The sequence below is a fragment of the Lissotriton vulgaris genome, chromosome 10 (genome assembly GCF_964263255.1).
Source record: "Lissotriton vulgaris chromosome 10, aLisVul1.2, whole genome shotgun sequence".
In the NCBI taxonomy this organism is placed as follows: Eukaryota; Metazoa; Chordata; class Amphibia; order Caudata; family Salamandridae; genus Lissotriton; species Lissotriton vulgaris.
In genome coordinates this window covers 295,787,213-295,807,704 of record NC_141698.1, presented here as the reverse complement: position 1 = coordinate 295,807,704, position 20,492 = coordinate 295,787,213, and positions in this window count along the sequence as shown.

Genomic DNA, 20,492 nt, shown 5'->3' with positions numbered 1-20,492 from the left:
CTTGGTGGCAGAGCGAGACTGCATGATGTAGAAGGTGCTCTGTCCGCAAAAAGGTGAGCAGTGAGGCCTGGGTGCGCACCGGAGGGAGTAGATGTGATACAGCAGACTGGATACAAAAAGTCGACGCAGCGATTTAGGCGTACGCAGTCCTACATACCCTATCTTATTGCATTTGTATTAGCAGGAACTTTTTATAGTCGGTCAAATATCCGTTTCTCCCACATGGTAGCGATGTAGATGAGTATTTAGTTTTTATACTATGTACACCTAACTTTACCATCTTATTTTGTCAACCTTTCCTTTCTCAATTAATTTAGGACTCGCGCCTCCGTTGCTGTGCGCAGTACAGCTCGTGCCTTCGTTGGAGATATGAACCTAACCTTCGATTCGCATACGCTTGTGCATGTCTGTTTCCTTCCGTGCCAGTGCTAAACCATTGGCCTTTGCGTGCGACTTATTCAAAAAGACTGCACGCAATTGGCCAGAGGCGAAATCATTGCTCCGTCCAAGGCCTATTGGCATCTATTACGCGTAATAGACTCCAATAGCACATGAGATTTCAATTATCATGCCCATACACAGGCGTGATGATTAAAACCACGCGTATGACTGCGCACCACTTGTTTTCTATAACCGGATAGGAAAGATTATTACTCTACTAATTGTTCTTAAATCGAAGCCCATTAAACAAGTTGGAACCGTAAAAATGGTTGTATTTTTAATGGGGGAGGGAAGGTGTGTGAAAGGGCGATGTTATTCTACTCCACATTAAGATAGTGGCAATTACCAATCACAACATCTTTCTTTTACCGTCTTTTAGATGTGGAGTTTCAAGGTGCACTATGCCCAGTACGTGGTGGAAGACACACCAATGGTGGAAGACACACCGGTGACAGAAAGGTGAGCTGCGAATATTCTTTTCAGAGTCACTCTCTCTATCTCTCTCTTCCTCTCTCCTTTGATGAACAAATGACACACAATCTTATCTTCTGCTCGTAGCAGTGGGACATTGGTGCTAACAGGACAGGACTCTCTTTCCCTGCTATCTCCTCGGAAGCTGTGTGCTACTCGACCAGGGCGCGGATTGCCACAACAACCGCGGGACTGCGAGGACCAGGATTCTCAGCGGTAACACACCTGGTGCCTCTTCCTGCAGCCTGCCCGCCCGCTCGCCTGCAGCCTTTAAATCTGCTCGCGGCCCTCGCTTCGCAGGAGCCGCTCGTAGCAGTGGGACACTGGTGCTAACAGGACAGGACTCTCTTTCCCTGCTATCTCCTCGGAAGCTGTGTGCTACTCGACCAGGGCGCGGATTGCCACGATGACTGCGGGACTGCGAGGACCAGGATTCTCAGTGGTAACACACCTGGTGCATCTTCCCGCAGCCTGCCCGTCCACTCGCTCTACATAACTACGCCCCCTTAGTGCTACGCGGGACGCGCGCGGGCGTGCGCCGGGCGAAGCCCGGGCCTAGGGCGGGCCCGTTATAGCCTGTTACAGACCGTGTGAGACCGGACCGGGCCCCACTCTCTAACTCCTCCTGCTATATGAATGGTTCATGAACTGTATGTACGCTCCATTTCTCTTTTAATAGACTTTAAATTTATTTGTAAAAGCTTTTGAATTGGGATTGTACATTGTGCTTACGCTAGTATCATGACAACATGAGGAAGTAGGAGCAAAACAGCCGCAGGAGGGGCTCAGCTAATAGGCTCCTTAGATAAATTCCTTCATAGATCAAGGTATCTCCCTTATGGAACGCAGAGTGTCCCAAGACCTAGCTCTGGCAAAAAGATCTTCCATGGGCCATTTTGCGACTGCTAGAACACCTGAGCAGGTTAGGGAGTCCGGCCCGATAGAAGTTTGTGCTGATATGCATAGCCTACCAAATGTGGTGGATTTATCAACATCACAACTGCTATCTGACTCTCAATTAAGTTCAGAACTGGAAAAGACCCCAGAATTAGCTATGTTCACCACACCAGAGGAAACGCGACAGCTGAGGGGAAGGAGGGAGGGGCGCCGTAGGGAAAAAAGGGAAAAACCAAAAATAACAAAGGTCAATGAGATACGTGAGTTACTCAAAAACCAGGGGGAGAAGTCAGACCAAACCACACAGAGAGGGCAAAAAAACAGGCATACTGAGCCTCCAAACCTTGTGTTAAATGAAATCTTGGGACATGGAAGTACAGAGGCATTGGTCAACTCGGCAGGGGGAAGCAATGATAATGAGGTTAATAGCCAATTTCTAATAAAAATGGGAGAGTTACTTAAATTCTATCTTTCCCTGCTAGAAACCAGACTACTGCACATTGAAAAACAGTTAGTTGAACTGACTGCCCTTTCAAAAAATCCACCAAATCACGGGGTACCAAAGATTGGGGGAAACAAACCGATTATTAACAAACCAGTAGGTTTACAAGCAAAAAAAACAGCGGCTGCAGGGGTAAATGTAAAATCGAAAACCCCTACAGTAATAGAGAAGAAAAGTGTAGAAAAGCCCAAAGAATCCACTGCGCAGACCAGGCAGGAGAATAACACTCCCAAGGCCCCCGCTCTAAATCTTAATAGAGACTCGAATAGGGGAGCTTCTAATGGTAGATTTGCTGTTAACCTGCCCCCTGAGGCTAGCCCTTTCGTGGTGGTGAAGACTGGCGTCCCGGAGTTGGTAGACCCCACAGGGGAACCTAGCTGGTCATTAAAGACTAAGGTCCAACATTGGCTCAATATGAACCGACCGCTACCACCTTATTGGTCGAGTAAGATCTTAATGGTACGTAGGGCTCCCTGGGTGGGGCATGGAAGGAAATCAACTCAGGGTGACTGCGTTCTGATTAATTTCGAGGATCCACGTACGGTGGATCATATTTGCTCATGGGGAACCCCAGGTAAAAATCAAGGCATAGAAACCAAACAACTCTCCTTTTTTATCCACCTCGAAATCGTACAGGCCCTGTCTATGAAGGGAATTGGCATAGAGTGGGCCATCAAGATCTGGGAGGAGACTGGGAGGAGTGGGGAGGCAATCTTTCCAGAAACCCTACTAGGGAGGCAGCCTACAGGGATAGTTGGAGAGGAATCCCAACTATAAATTGGTACAACTGTCTGGAGATGGTTGATTGACCATCACCGACAAAGGGGCCCTCGATTTGATGTCGGGAGGAAGTTGACCCCACCCACGCAGTGGGCAGCCCTTTAGCAAATGACTCACAATCGCTAAAAGTCATCTTTTGGAATATTGCGGGCCTTCGCCCCAAGGTTGAAGATGGAAGCGCCCTGAATTTTCTGCAGAAGCACAACGTAATTTGCCTCCAGGAGACATGGTCTACGACCGAACTTCATCTGACAGGATATAAAACCTATTTCACCTCAGCCTTAGAAGGAATCAAGGGCAGACAAAAAGGAGGACTGACTATTTTTATAGCCAACGCAATACAAGGACTGAAAATAACCGTAGTGCAGCTGGTTGTAAATTACCAGCTTATCTGCCTCTCCTTTAGCAATAAAGAGATTATCCTTCTGCTTAATTTCTATAATAACCTATCGGTAAGACAGGTCTTGAAGGTCTTGCTTAACCTTCGAGATAAACTCTCTCAGCTGACACAGGATCATGGAGACAGAGTAAGCGTAAGCATTGTATGGGGGGGGATTTTAGTCTGCATCCTTGCCCACGCAGTAGTAGTAACATTTGTGGGTTGGTGGATGAATATGATGGCCCCATCATCCATTTTAATCATTCTAGGATGGGATCGTACCTGAACGAAATCCTCTCAGCATTAGGTCTCATGATAGCTAATAAAGTGGAACTGATTTCATATCGGCTCGAACCAACATTCCTGGGGAGGGGGCATGAAACAACAGTTGACTATGTTTTATTATCGAATGTTCTGGCCAATAGAGTCAGGTGTTTTGATTTGTTAGTCAACACACTAAGCGATCATTTTCCCCTCAGCTTAGAACTTCACTTAACACACTCTCAGTCTTCCTCACAGACCATACTAAGTGCGGTAATTCAGAACACTTTGCATCTAGACAGGACCAATGGATACTCCCTAAGATGGGAGAAAGTAGACCCCGGGGAAATTACCGAAAAGGTGATAAGAGCAGCCTATCCATTTATCCTTCGATGTCTAGACCTAGCAGCTTTAAAGGAGGAAGCTTTAAGTAATTTTGGGGTAATTCTAGTAAAAATAAAAGAATTACTGACAGTAAACACCCAAAGAGATCGACCCAGGAAGGTAGGGTGGTTCAACCATAGCTGTACGGCAGCTCACACAAAACTAATAGTAGCATTGAATAAAACCAATAGAAACCAACAGGCAATAAGTAAGCTTAGAAAAGAATATAATATTGCACGAAAGAAGAGGAAGGGTGACTTAAAACAAGCCCTGTGGGACCAACTTCATAAAAGCTCCATAGACAAAAACAGTGAGGCTTTTTGGAGAGTGGAAAAATCCCCCTTTCTAGTAGATGACAAAAATCTCCCAAGAATAGAAGTAGCTATCGAGGAATCAGCCTGGGTGGCCCATTTCTCCCAAATATCCAGAAAGGCCCAACATTAACAGGGACTGATGTAGCTTCCACTAGTAGCCCCCCTGCGGTTTTATACCCTATCCCGCTAGAATTTGACATTTCCGAGGTGCTTCAGGCATTAAATGCTAGTAAAAATGGGAAAGCCCCGGGACCTGACGGGGTTCCTGTAGATCTATTTAAATATAATACGGATCTGTGGGCCCCAATGTTGACCAGGGTGTTTAAGGCAGTAACGGAGAAGGGCCTGTTGGATTCCTGGACCAAATCCATCATGGTTCCTATATTTAAAAAAGGAGACCGGCAGGAGGTATCCTGCTATCCCCCGATCTCACTGCTGGATATGCTGGGCAAGGTAGTGGGTAGAGTTGTGCTTGAGCGTCTCCAGCAGTGGGCTAACGATGGTGGGGTCCTCTCCGATCTTCAATCCGGGTTTCGGGAGGGCTTTGGTACAACAGAACAAGCCCTGAACCTATCAATGTTGCTCGGTAAATATGTTAATGCAAAGTGGGGCAAATTATACATGGTCTACGTTGATTTGTCCGCTTCTTTTGATTGTGTCTGTCAGGTAAAGCTCTGGTCTGTTCTGTCACAAATGGGAGTTGACGCTCCTCTACTAGATTTCTTGAGGGAGTTATACTCGAAAGCCTCTACGAGTGTACGATTTGGCGTAAAAGGCGAATTATCTGCGTCATTTGGAGTAGAGCGTGGAGTTCGTCAAGGTTGCATCCTGGCCCCCTTTCTGTTTTCACTGTATACAAATGGTCTGGAGGTGGCAATGTTGAGGGGGGGGCAGGATCTACCGCAAGTAAGAAAACGTCTGATTCCCGCTCTGCTCTATGTGGACGACGCCGTGATACTGGCTTGTACCCCACGCGAATTACAGAAGGCTTTAGACAGGTGCGCAGACTTTATGGAGAGCCTAGATTTACATATAAACATAAAAAAAGACTAACCTAATGGTAGCAGGCACAGGGAAAAAAGGGGTTAAAGACATATTCCTTATCAAACAAAAACTCGAAACTACAGCCCAGTATCCCTATTTAGGCATCATAATTAATAATAAATTGAACTGGAAAGCCGCAGTTGAGGCAAGAAAACATATTTTTAAGAGAGCTATTGTAGCACTCATAAATTTTTCCCAAAGGCTGGGCATAAGGTCTCTGGTAGAACTGCTAAAAATGTATAATGCTAAATGTCAGGCAATCGCCCTGTATGGGGCGGAAGTGTGGGGGCATGCTACTATCAGTGCCTTGCAAGTGGCAGAGAACACATTTTTAAGATTCCTATTAGCGGCACCTAAATGCGTCTCCACGTTCGCATGCCATACGGAACTGGGGATCCCGTACTTGGGGGATTTGGTAAAAAACCAACCACTCTTACTTTGGCGACAAATTTGTTTATCTGAAAAAAACCTTCTAACTAAGCAAATCATGGCAGATTGTATGTCATTAGACCATTCACTGAAAAATAGTCCTCTTGTTTGTGAGAAATGTTCTGATTGATTTAGGGCTAGGGACCTATTACACTACACCTGAGATGATCCGTGAAATCTCTAGGAAGGATTTGAAAGTAAGGGCACTGGGCCATTTAGAAGAATTACGAATTGCTAATGAAGCAACGAAAGCTTCTGTTCAACATTCAATTGCGGTCCAGACCACCCTTTCAATCCAGCCATATCTAACACACGATCTTAAGGTATTTGAGCGCTTTCTTTTGACGAGATTCAGGTTAAACATCTTTAATCGATTAGTCGCTTTCCCAGTGAAAAATAGCTGGGACTCAATTCTTTTACCCTGCCCTTGTGATGAAATTTCAGAACAGACAACTATACATACTGTCCTGTTTTGTAAGTTTTATCAAGGCCATCGTAAGCTCTGGTTGATACCTTTGCTAAAATTGTGGGGTATCAGACGATGTCGCCCAGCTATGTTGCGATTGCAGTTTTTAGATTCCGAATGTACTTGTAACCATATCGTCAATTTTCTGAAATGTATTTTTAAACATAGAACAAACTTGTGACAAGTCTTTTATCCGTGAAATGGTTGACTTTTAGAATACCTATGTATTAGATAGTATAGTTAGGGATCCCCAATGATGTTATGGATAACTGCTTTCAAAATGAATTGTAGTGAGTTTTTTTAATGGTGTGTAAAATGTGTTTTGTATCTGTGATGCTGCTTTTATGGTTTTCTATTTTGTAAAACCAAATAAAGAATATATATATATAATTATCTTCCTTTTTATCCAACAGGTTGTGTTTCACAAATTGGCATCCTACCCACCCCCACACCTCCAAGGCTCAACGTTTGAGGAATCTGCGATGATGCGTGGCCAGCGTAACAACGCCTAAGAAGGTTGCTTGGACACGTGGTGGACCCTCTTTGAAACACGCCGGTGGCACAAGGTGAGCAGAGAAGCTTGTTTTCGAAGCAACGAGAAGTCACCTGTGGCGGGGAGACTTGATACTGTGCAGCAACTTGAGTGCATAGGAATGTACAATCAACTCCAGGCAGTGGGAGTGAATAGGTTGCAACAGTCTAGATGTGCAGTAATGAAAACTCACCGCTATGCAGTGGGAGCAAAGGGCTTCAGCCCCCCGTTGTTTGTGGCAGCCCGGGATGAGACAGCTTCCCGGGCACACACACAGCCGCACCAGAGTACTTCACAGGTCTTTTAAAGACCTTTTGTTTGTTAATGAGGCGTTGATGCCCCCTCCGCTTAGAGCCCCTGCAGCTTCACTCTACATTTAGCTTGAAGAATCAGCCCCCCCTGAATTTTTTTTTTAGCCCCCCTAAATTTGACTCTAGTTGCGCCTCTGAGTGGGAGTGCATGGGGTATAGTATCCTGGGAGGAAAAGAGCGCACAGACACCTCCTTGCAGTGGGAGTTGATGTAATACAGTAGCCTGGGTGTGCAAAGGCGTAACGCAGAAATATACATGTGTAGTTGTATGTACTCTGCAATTACTAATTGTATACTATCTTTCAGATCACTAAATTTGTGGGTGCAGTATAACCTGGCACGTGGTTGAACACCCACCGGTGGCAAAAAGGTATCAACTGTACTTCTCCCGCTCCATCTATTACTTTCTCTCTCTCATACTTTCAATGTCTTTCTTTCTCTCTCTCTCACTGTTTCTCTTTCTCTTTTCAAGGCATGAACCCTGCTGTCCACACTGCAGATAAATAAATCAAGGCTGAATTTAACACTGTCTGCAGTATAGATTCAAGGCAGAATTCAAGTTGTGAGCTCTGCTAGATGCAGTGTTTTTCAAAAGGTAAGCAGAGCGGCCTAGGTGCACAAGGCCTCCAATTAAATGCGGTGCGAACAACCAATATTGTCCTGCATAATGACGTGATCTCTCACCTCAATCTGTCTCACCTCTGAATCATTTTAAACACCTGCTGGACCATACTGCAGATCTGAGCCAACGGGCACTTTTCTACAGACACCTCTTGAACACGGACCTACGAGAGGGGTGGGATGCATCAGGCACACTGCACACATGCAAATAAGAAATATTGCCAAGTGTTATGCTAACTTGCCATATATGACCGCATTCAGTCACATCTCTGTCTCATTTGAAATACCATCTATACCATAAATTGGGCCTAAGCCTACGAGCAGCGCTGCCCTACAGACTCCTGTTGAGGGTGATTCTGCAGGAGGGGTGAGGTGCACTACCCTAAGTGTGTATGTGAGAAAAACCAATCTTGCCTTCCATTATGATGTAATCTCTCACCCCATTCAATCACATCGATCTAATTTTAAGGACCTACTGGACCATACTATAGACCTCAGCCAGCAACAAGCGCTGCTCTACAGACACGGGACATTAGCTGTTAGGACACTTTAGTTACTTCTTTACTGAGTGCACATGCACACAGGCTCCCGCCACTGCATTGCACGCGAACATTAAGCTTCTAGCATACGCTCTATTGCTATGTATATTATCATTAGCATGATATATTATAATTTAACCTTGTGTTTCTCGTGCATTTCAACTCCTCTTTGAATCACGATTATCACTAACGATTAATCGTACTTCAAAAACGAAGGATGTACTCAATTCCTATTTTCTACCAAGCATAAAATAAACATTCATTTACCTGCAAACATTTCCACCATTAAATGACTTCTCTCTTAACAGAGATTAATTGATTAGCTGAGAGGGGCTGAGCGGGAACTCTCTACTGCAATGATGCCCTGAGCATTCTAACACCTTCCATGGCAGTATTAAGACACTGTTCCATTGTGGAGACCTGCTCTTCCATACAAATGTATCCCGGACTCGCAGCTTGCACCAACACGTTGTGGGACACACCAGTGGTGGCAGGTGAGCTGTGAAGCCTTAGTGTGCAAGACCTACAATTTAGCACATTGCGGGGTAGGGACTGGGGTGCAACACTCTGGGTGCACAGGTGCATGCAAGCGATTTTCCAGTAAGTAATAATGTAGGAGTATATCATCAAACAACGGCGATCTCTGGCTTCATGTATTTAATTTTAAGGACTTCTTAAACCACAATCTATTTCGCAGATCCCTGCGTCCTTGACAAACGAATGACGAACAGTAAACACTAAAGACTGAGTGCAATAAGCTGACACTCAATCTCCTCCTGCCTCTCTACTTTTAACTCTCCTTCCCCTTCTCAGTTCCACCCACTACCCTCCCTTCCATTTTCACTAAGATCCTTTAATTCAAATTAGCTTTTTTTACCTCTTTGACATAGCACACATACTTATGTTTCATTTTTGTTTTGCAGTTTACCTATGCTGCTACCACTGGAGTCCATCTCACGTTTTGTTTATTATACTGTTCCAATAAAGTTACGTTTCTATTTATTTATTTCTGTTTCAATAAAGGATAATAAAAAAAATAACATTGCATATGCCTTCTTTTTCTGACAACATTTGACTATTATTTAGTGTGATAATCATGTGCTTAGAGAAGATTTTAAAATCAAAACTATTTAACGTCACAGTGCACCTACAAAAAATAATGTGAGGAACTCCTAGGCACATAAATCCTGAGTAATTATACAACTACAAGAATTCTATGAGTGTATCACTTTATAACACCACAAGTACTGTCCGTGTGATTACAAAACAAATACTGCCTAGCACCACTGAGGATTCATAGACTGCAGGGGCACACCCTGCATATTAAAATAAGGATCCTAAGTATGATAATTCCCAGACTTAAATTGCCTCAAACTCTTCAAACAATTAGTAAATAATTCTCGGATAGGTGGCTGTCTCCTAGACTACAAAACGTCTCTGTACCCTCCCGTCCCAATTCACATGTGACATTAACACAGTACTTGGGGGCATATTTACAAGGAAGCCATTAAAATTATAACCCTTAATTTGTAAAAGAATAACTGATGGTGCTCAAAGTTTTACTAAGAAAAGAATTATATTCATAACTAGTAGTGTAATACTGAGGCTAACTCTTTACCAGCACTTTACCAGAGGCTGTAGCTGTGATTAACGGTTCCTATGGAAAAATGTTAAAAGTCAAGCACCCTTGCTGTTTGGATTAGCAACATTGATTTGATTGATTTGATTGTGGGTTTTATAGAGCGCACAGCTACCCTAGGGCATCCCGGCGCTGGTGACTATCATCCTGGAGAGTGGGCAATCAAGGGGGGTAGTGCTCAGGGGAAGAGGAGGGTCTTCAGTTTTTTCCTAAATCTGAGGTGGTTTTGTTCTTGCCTCAGGGAGAGTGGGAGGGCATTCCACAGTCTCGGAGCATTGTACGAGAACAAGCGACCACCTGTTCTGGCCTTCCTAATTCTGGGGACTTTTGCAAGGGAAAGGGAGTTAGATCTGAGTTGTCTAATTGATTGTTGAAGGGACACAAGAGGTCTGAGAATAGGGGGGCCTTCGTTGTGCAGTATTTTATGTGCGATGCACAGGGTCTTAAAGTTGACCCGTTCTTTGACTGGCAGCCAGTGCAAATTTCTAAGGGCCGGCTTGGCAGAGGTCCTTGCTGCAGTTCCTGTGAGTATTCTTGCCGCCGCGTTTTGTGCACATTGGAGTCTATGGAATACAGAGACTGGGGCCCCCAGATATAGGACATTCCCGTAGCCCAGTCTGGAGTTCACCAGCCCCTGCATCAAGAGCTTCCTGGATTGAGGGGGGAGTAGATGGAGAATCTTTTGTGCCATCTTCATAAGGCCGAAGCACGTTCCCGTAGTTTTCCTCGCTTGTGTTTTGAAGCTGAGGTCCTGGTCCAACCATATCCCCAGGCTTTTTACTTCGGATTTTGGGGATGGAGGGGATCCCATGCATGGTGGCCAGGGAAGGGGGGTGGGTATTTTGTTAGGGTTTCCCAGAAGAAGTATTTCAGATTTTTCCCCATTCAGTTTTAACCGGGATTCGCACATCCATTGGTGCACTTTTTCCAGGCAGCTGGACAGATTGGAGAGGGCGTTGTCTGGTTGGTTGAGGGACACGATGAGCTGGGTGTCATCGGCGTACATTATTGATTTGATCCCAAAAGGTTTAACAACATCCTCGAGAGGAGCCATGTACACATTAAAAAGTGTGGGGCTCAGGGAGGATCCCTGAGGCACCCCACACTTGAGTGCATGAGCCCTGGAGATGGAATGTCCGTCAGTCACTTGAAAAGACCTGTCCTCCAAGAAGGATGAAATCCAGGCCAAGGCGGAATCTGCCACTCCCAGCAGACCGAGACGATGAACAAGGGTTGCGTGGTCCACCGTGTCGAAGGCGGCACTCAGGTCGAGGAGGATCACAGCCACTGATCCTCCTACGTCCAGTATGCCCCTCGCTTCTTCGACCACGGCTAACAGGGCGGTATCCGTCCCTTGTCCAGGTCTAAAGCCAGTCTGGGTTGGGCGGAGAAGATGATTGGACTCTAAGAACTCAAAAAGGTGTTGATTTGCCACTCTCTCGGCGATTTTGCTAATTGCAGGTAATAGAGAGATAGGTCTGAAGTTTGATGGGTCAGAAGGGTCAAGGTGTGGTTTTTTTATAAGAGCCTTTACCGTGGCTTTTTTCCAGTTTGCTGGGACTGTGCCAGTTTCGAAGGAGGCATTGATCAGGTTAGTGAGAGGGGGGGCTATGGTAGAAGCAACTTGTTTAAGTTTACTGATCGGGGCTGGATCAGATGGGGCGCCGCTTTTGACTTTGTGCAAGACGCTAAGAAACGTTTCGATAGTAATTTGAGGGAAAGAAAGCAGCCTTGGGGCGTCTTGGGAGGCCGGGAAGAAAGGGTCTCTTAGTGCAGTTGTCGCAGGCGGGAGGGAGTTCAGGATTTTTTCGATTTTTTTTGATAAAAAATCGCCCATCTGGTTGCATTTTGCGCCATCCAGGTCAGGTGGGGGTGGAGGTTCCTGTATTTTGGAAAGGAGTTTGACTATCCGGTAAGTCTCTTTTGCGGAGTTGGTTGCGGCTAGTATTTGGTCCTCGTAGTAGGAGGCTTGAGCCGTTTTAAGTGCATTTTTGTAGAACCTGATGTGGGCTTTGTAGCCACTTCTGTCTTCTGAGTGCCAGTGCTTTCTCCATTGGCGTTCAAGCCTTTTGCCTTTCCGTCTTAGTTCCCGTAGTTCCTCGGTGAACCACGGTAGTTTGGAGGATTTCCTATTGGTAGGAAGGGCTTTAAGTGGCAGGATTGTGTCGAGAGAGTTAGTGACCCATTTATGTAATTGAGTTTCGGCTTTGGAGGGATCGGGGTCGACTGTGGGCAGAGAGGAGGAAAGCGAGCGTTCCCATAGGGTAGTGTCTAGTTTTTTCCATGGTCGTGACGGGGCCCGGGGGCAGGGAGTATCTGAGATCTTCTTTAGAAGTTGGAATTTGAGAGGGACCAAAAAGTGGTCAGACCAGGGGAGAGGGAGAGGGGTTTGAGCAGAAAGTTTGGAAAGATTAGAGAAGATGGGATCTAGTAGGTGTCCTTTCAGGTGGGTGGGATCGTTGCTGAGCAGTTGTAAATTTAGGGAATTTAGATCAGCTTTCAGTTCTGTGGCCAGTTTGTTGCCTTGATCATCAAAGTGGAGGTTTAGGTCCCCGAGGATGGTGAAATTTGGCGTTCCGCACGCCAGGGAGGTAATGGCATCCATGAGTGAGTTTATAAAGCACCCTACCTGTCCTGGTGGACGGTATATTAGCAGCCCAGTTAGAGTGGTAGATGGCGGCAGGTGTAGAGAGAAAAGGACATTTTCGCAGTCGAGCACAGGACTGTCTTTGAGTTGACAAGCAAGGTTGTCGCGATAGATAATCGCAATGCCCCCACCCGTGCCCGTCGGTCTGTTAAGGTTTTTGATGTGGTACCCAGGAGGTAGTGCTTGGATAATGTCCGGGTCGGAACTCTCGGACAGCCAAGTTTCTGTTAAAAACAGAACGTCCAAGTCCGACTCTGTTAATAGCAGATTGATTTCGGTATGGTGTTTGGAGAGTGACCTGCAATTCAGCAGGGCCATCTCCAGGCAGGCGGGTTCAGAATGAACTAAGGGGGAGGCCCTGTACGCGCAACTAGGGCATTTATGGGGCTCCTGTTCCGGATTGATAGGTCTGTTACATCTGGTGTTTGACGGTTCTCTGAGTTGGTGCAGAGTTTCTTGTTCGTAAGTGATTCGAGGCAGTTCTGAACCGACCAAGGGTGTGGGCTCTCGGCTCGGGCTGGCGCGGACGGGCGCAGCCGGGCTTGCCTTAGGCGCGCCTTTGGCGCGCAATCATCGCGCCCGCTGCGCTTCCTACCAAGGCACATGTTTTGTGCAGTGAGGATTGGACGTCAGAAGGGGGTGTGGTCACCAGGGGTGGGCGTGTCTATCCTCGCGCCTCGCCCTCGAGAATGGCGATCAGGGTGTCTATCGTTGCAGCGTGTGTACGCTGTTCAAGGAAGCAAGAGCAAGTGAGTAAGTGAATTTTATTAAAAAGCAGTTTTTATCACACAGAAAAGATTTTAAAAATGAGCAATCTCGCTCCCGGTTTTCCGCCTCAGGAGTCTCTCAGGAAGTAGTGTCGTGCTTTAACAGCTGCGCGCACTATTTATACTGGTTCAGAGGGGGCGTGGTCACCAGGGGTGGGCGTGTCTATCCTCGCGCCTCGCCCTCGAGAATGGCGATCAGGGTGTCTATCGTTGCAGCGTGTGTACGCTGTTCAAGGAAGCAAGAGCAAGTGAGTAAGTGAATTTTTTTAAAAAGCAGTTTTTATCACACAGAAAAGATTTTAAAAATGAGCAATCTCGCTCCCGGCTTTCCGCCTCAGGAGTCTCTCAGGAAGTAGTGTCGCGCTTTAACAGCTGCGCGCACTATTTATACTGGTTCAGAGGGGGCGTGGTCACCAGGGGTGGGCGTGTCTATCCTCGCGCCTCGCCCTCGAGAATGGCGATCAGGGTGTCTATCGTTGCAGCGTGTGTACGCTGTTCAAGGAAGCAAGAGCAAGTGAGTAAGTGAATTTTTTTAAAAAGCAGTTTTTATCACACAGAAAAGATTTTAAAAATGAGCAATCTCGCTCCCGGCTTTCCGCCTCAGGAGTCTCTCAGGAAGTAGTGTCGCGCTTTAACAGCTGCGCGCACTATTTATACTGGTTCAGAGGGGGCGTGGTCACCAGGGGTGGGCGTGTCTATCCTCGCGCCTCGCCCTCGAGAATGGCGATCAGGGTGTCTATCGTTGCAGCGTGTGTACGCTGTTCAAGGAAGAAAGAGCAAGTGAGTAAGTGAATTTTTTTAAAAAGCAGTTTTTATCACACAGAAAAGATTTTTAAAAATGAGCAATTTCGCTCCCGGCTTTCCGCCTCAGGAGTCTCTCAGGAAGTAGCGTGTACTGAACTTGTGACCTGTGTGCTCAATTAAGTGTTCCGTGAACTGTTACTATGGTAACAGGCAGTAAGCAGTTTGGGGGTAGGATTCAAAGGTGCTGGCTGTGCAGAAATCATCATATTTACCCTAAGCCCTCTACATGACAGAGGGGAAAGAAAACAGAGACGACAGAACACTGTGTACATTAGGAGCAAATGAATTACACAACTCTTCGAATTAACCTCAAGAGAGGGCGCGAGCCATAGCCACTGGCATTACAAAACCCCATGTATAATTTGCCCACTCTGTACTCAACAATGGGCAATTCTTTACCGATCCCAATCAGACACTGCTGCTTCACGTTTCACAGTGTGCAGTTCACTAAATACTTTGTGTCTATTTAAATGGGCGACAGGATTGTCGACATTCCAAAACTTAGGGGCATATTTACAAGGACGGCGTTAAAATTATCGCCGCTTTAGCAGCAACAAACTGCCACTTAAACGGCGATAATGGGCTTGATAATCCTTTGTTGTCTTTTCGGGAGATTTTTTTTACACTGCTGTTTGCTATGGCAGGGTGTGAGGCGAAGCTCCCGTCCTGCCATAGCAAATTAGGTTTGGATTTTGAAAGAGAAAACAGGGAAACCTGCACTCTCTTTGAAAATGCAAAGCAGATTGCTTTTCCCCACGGGGAGCTGCATATTAGCAGATCCCCGTGAGGAAAAGAAATGGCGGCTTCAAAAGGATGCGGGGAGCTACCAAGGACCATAGAGACATTGGGGATCCACTCACGGTCCCCTACCTTGTATATACGCCTTAACATTAAACAGGGCAATATAATTTTCACCACATTTTTGCTTTTTTTTTAAAAAATGCGGTGAAATAGCCCTTGTTAATATGCCCTCAAGTTTGCTATGACAGACCTGGAACCTCGACTCCCGCCCTGCCATACCAAACAGCAGTGCCCCGGGGGTAGGCATCCTGAGACATAACCGGAGCCGATCCTGGGGAGTGGTGTTCATCAGGGCCCTCCACTGCTCCAGAATGGGGGCCACGCGACCCCCCTCCCATAATTTAAAACCCCCCGGATGGTGGTGATCCCCAGGGTTTAGAGGGACCTTTGAGCCCCCAACCCATTTTTTTTAATGCCCCAAAGAGTAGCGGTCACCGGGACTGGAGGCGGCCTTTAAGTCCCCCCCACCCAAGTATTTTACTAGGGGAGTACCTTTGAGCCCCCACCCGTTTATTTTGTAGCACCGAGGGATGGCGGTCCCCGGGCTACAGGGCCCCTCTGGACCCACATCAAATTTAATTTTTTAGACCCCGGGATTTGGCCCCCCCAGGTAGCTCATTTTTAAACAAGCACAGGAGCCTGCGCTTTGTTTTTTTTTTTTACGGCGGATCCATGCACCCTGCACACATTTCTCCTTTTTTTGGGCCCTAGGGGTCCTTGTGGGACCCCCTAAGCAGGTTTAGAGGGTCAAGATATTTCTAACCTGCTCCCTTTATACATTTTGAACACTTATTCCACTGATTTCTAGACTCTCGCTTCTACTGAGGCACAAAATGGCTGCCAACACTTCCTGGTTTCGAATGTTAACAACCACTTGACAGCCAATTAGCATTTAGCGCGTGAACGGGACGGTGCGCTTAGGGGGGTGCGCTCAGGATGCGCAGATCCACCGCAGCCATAGATATATATGTACTTTAATTGTGATTTTCACAGGAAATACTGAACGGATTTACACCATTTAAGTAAAAGTCACGAGTCTGAACTAAGGACTACCTCTTTGCCAAAGTTGGTGTAATTCAGTTTTTGCAGTTCGGGCTGGAGCCGCGATGAACGGTTCCTATGGAAAATTGCATGGGGAAAACACGTTTTGGGACCCCCCTTTTTTCTCGGGCCCCGCTTCATGAATCACCCAGAGACTTTCAGGATAGGAGCGGACTGGAGCGCCTCACTAGTTTTGAAAATTTCGCAAAGATTCGTCAACCGGCGCCAAAGTTATTCCAAATAGAATGTTGGGGATTTCCTATGGAAAATAGGTCGATAAAACGGCGAGTGAATTTCACTGCTATTCTTGCTGCACTACAAAATCCCCAAACAACTTCGTACTCAATAGACTAAACCTTTAAACTATGAAGCAGAATCTATTGGTTTTATCAATGCTTATTTAATTTCACATTTCTGGGTGGAAGAGTTCAATGGAAATTAAAATCCAGGGCAACTATATAATTTGCAAGGCGTTGCTCCCTAACACTGCCATCTCTCACCTTGCTGAGTGAAGGCTGACTGCTGGGCCCAACGGATATCTGGAAATATGCATTTTTTCCACTATTTCTGAAAATTTAATAGAAAACTACACCCTGCCGAGAAGACTTTGCAGGGACCCAGATGTGGATGGAGCGTGGAGAAGGTTTCTCGGTGCAGAGACCCACACATCTGCTGAGTTGCAAGCTCCGTATGGTGAAGAATGAGGCGGTTTTCGCTCTACCAGTCCTGACAACAATTAGGGGCTTTGGGGGAATCTTCCAGACGCGAGGGTCAGTGGTGAGTTCTGAAGGCGGCAGCTGGCCTCACTTCTGGGGAAGCCGTATTTCCCAACATTATGTAATCACCTAAACATCTGGTTCTGCTTTATTTGCACTACTGTCGTCTTCCTGCGCCATGCCTCATTCAAACACTGTTTAGAGATGGCGGACCCATTTTATCGAATGAGCAGAACCATATGTAGCGCCGCGTGCGTTGGAGGGTGTTTCCCCTCTGTGGGGCTTTATGTACACAATCAAACCCTGCAGTACTCTCTAAGCAGCACAATAGCGTCTAATTGCAATTGCAAAGCCTGGGAAATACGAACCCGAGCGCCTACAGTTTCCATAACCCATTTGAGCATATGAAATACTTCGCAGCAGCACACTTTGCAGCAAAAATAGATACTGAGTCCGAGTGCACTGGAGAACAAGTCATATATGGAGAGGAGGCCATAGTTCACATTTTGGAGGCCCGTTACAGGTCTACCAGAAGTCGAAGGTGATGCTCCTGGCGTCGGACATGCCAATTCTGACCGGTATCACTATCTCCATGACAATTACTAGTCGCTATGAGTTTCTTCCTTTAATAGAGAAAACGCACATGGCCAGAATTGACCGTTCTCGCTTTCATGTTTTCCCATGTTCTGAGATGTTTTATTGGGGTTCACCGCGATCATCTGTCCTGTGCCCGGTAAAACTTGTCGTTAGGCAGGGTGGCAATACTCAGGCCATACCACTCTGCCATCACTCAGGCACCACTCTGCCAGACTCCTTCGGGGCACATGCGTCCTAGCTTTTCACTGTGCAGCCAAACAAGACTGCCTGGGCCATTATTCATGGGAAAGAAAGGTAAATGTCGATCTAATTCCAAAGGTCACTTTCGTGAAAGACACTGGATGGTACAGGAGACCAGAATTATGTTCTGAGAAAAGTAAGTACCTCTAATTATAGAAATCGGGACATGTCACAGACATGTCTGGGGCCAATAGAGAGGCTAAGGCTGCTCGTTGAGGGGTTATGTATAGAATCACACAACACTAAAGTGATTTGCAGTCTTCTTATATGTGTATCATGGCAAGTCTCTTTTTCTAACATCTGATGAGGTAAGTCCTAAGGGCCTTATTTACAAGAAAGTGATGAAGCGTGACACCGCAAGCCATTTGGCAGCACTGCGTCATATTTACAATAATATGTTGCATTCCTGTGCTTTCCTCCGTGCTGATGGACAACTGGCTGCCATGTGCCAATGCAGGCACCCTTGCGCCATGGTGCCAGGGTGTCTGTGTTTTGGGGAGATTGTTTTTGTGCAGGAAGGGGCACCTTCCTGGGCAAAACAATCATGAGAGGTGTTTTCCTCTTTCTATGCGTCTTGCAGAATGCAGCATGTATAGAAAGAGGAAAAAACAAGGAGAAATATACGTATTTCTCCTCCTTGCTCCTCCATACGCCTAACCTGGGGAGGCACAGAATTCTGATGCATTCCCGGGTTTACAAAATGTTATAAATCTGGGAATATGGCAGAAGCCATGAGTGTTGCGTGGGAACATCCACAACAACACCCATGGCATGCCCCTTTCATGCAAAGTGCTGCTTAAAAAAGGGGACGTATTTACAAGGCCACGAAAAGCCACGCATGGTGGCTTTACGATGCCTTGTGAATATGGAGCACCACACTGCGCCACTGGTGCGTCAAAAAAAGTGACCCACTGGTGGCGCTAGGGGCTTGTAAATACGCCCCTAAATGTCTTGCACATATTGCTAAAATCTATACTGTTATGCAGAAATTTCCAGTGGGATTCCAGAATTAAGCATTGAAAGTTATTATAAATGCAAATCTCCCTACTGGTTAAGATTAGAATATTATGCATCAAAATGTACTAACTATGCATGATACTCCCAGGGAGCCTTTCCATTTATACCTGGACCCACATGAAAATCTGGAGAAAAACAAAATCAACACAGGCAAATTACTCCACAAGTTTGGGAAATTTTAACGAGAGATGTGCATATGAGTACAATATGTATTAGCATTCAGGAAATACATCACAAGGCTGTTTGTCATTGCCAGTATGCACCATCAAAGCACTGCATGTTCTCCAAGGCTAGTGGGTCCTGTTGGGGAGCCACAGGAGAGGGATTTCACGTTTGGCGGAACTGCCCCTAATTGTACTTGTCCTTGAAGAATGTAGACAAGACATTCAAGATGGTATTAGGCTACCCTCTGCCCTTTGAACCTGGCATATATGTAGTGGGCCTGAGACAGTAGAGAAACAATACGTTTTTGTAGACTTGACTGGTGCCTGGCACGTCAATGTTTGTGTGCATCAAACCTAACAGCTGCACTCCAGGAAAAAGGAGTATCTAGCCTCCATATCCTAGTGGTTTCATAGACTTTGGTCCATTGTAGCCATTGAAAGGCACTCTTGCATACTGAGAGGACATTGCCTTCATTTCAATAGACCTTTGAAGCCAGTGTTGGACTATCTTTCCAAGGGTATTCCCACTTTAGCCCCTAGATGGAGAGCTCTGCAGCTTTTCTCTTAGACAGGCGGAACTGGGGTGGTCATAAAAAGATCACTGAGGAAGATAGTGACTGTATGTCTTTAACGTTTATTGGTGGCATCTGTTGGATTGTTGGCAATGGAGATCCGATGGGGAGATGGGAGGGATGTTGAGAGGAGGAGGGGGTTCTTGGGACCTTTGGAAGCATCTAAAAAATGCTCTTAAGCATTTTATGCAGCTTAATGCTTAGATGGAGGGATCAATTACAAAATGTAAGAAATAAAAAAGACATATGGACAACATATATGTACAACTTTCTGGTTAAATTTGTTGGACTGGTGTGGCCAAGGTGGCGGAGGGGAAGTATGCTTTCTGCCACACATTAACAGCTGAAAATGCCATGCCTCACAAAGTAAACAAAGATGTAACCACCCCAAGATAGTAGCTGTGCACTGGGGAAATTTGTGACTAGCCCAAAGACCCTGAGCTTGAGTGGTGGAACCCTGCACTGGCCCCTCCCTGAGAGTCGGAGCAGTGGCCTGGTCAAACCAGATGGTGCCTGGCCACTGATGAAACAGGGCAACTGTGTAGGCCAGGATGGAGCACAGTTGAGACAATGGGAGCAGGGACATTTTAAGGATTTTGGGGGGCATGAGCAAAATATTGTTTGGGGGCCCCAGTTCGGAATAGCTTTGATTTTATGATCCAGTTTCTGCTCTTTCCTGCCCAATTCTAAATGTGTGTACATCTGATATTCAGGGATATTGATGTCTGTTTTCAGTATTGTAACACAGCAGCAGTTTACTAACAATACTGAAAATAATCTCTGTTACTCCTTCCCATTTTTCAGATGTCAGGTCCTGTATGGATCTAAAAGAAACTTTTTATAAGGATGTTGCCTGAAACATAAGAACGTTTTTTTGTGTGAAATGTCCGTATTAGACTCTCACACATTAAAAATAAATGATGGTTAAAATGCTATTTACAACAATCTGTTTAAAAGAGGGTGCCCAGGTGGAGTGATCTCCAGAGGAGAAGATCCAGGAGATGGTGGGCCCCACTTAAATGGGAGTAAACACAGCCAGCAATTCGAAAGAAGAACCGGAGACTAGAGCGGGAATGGGTCGACAGGCCTACCAAACAAACACCCAACAAAGAAACA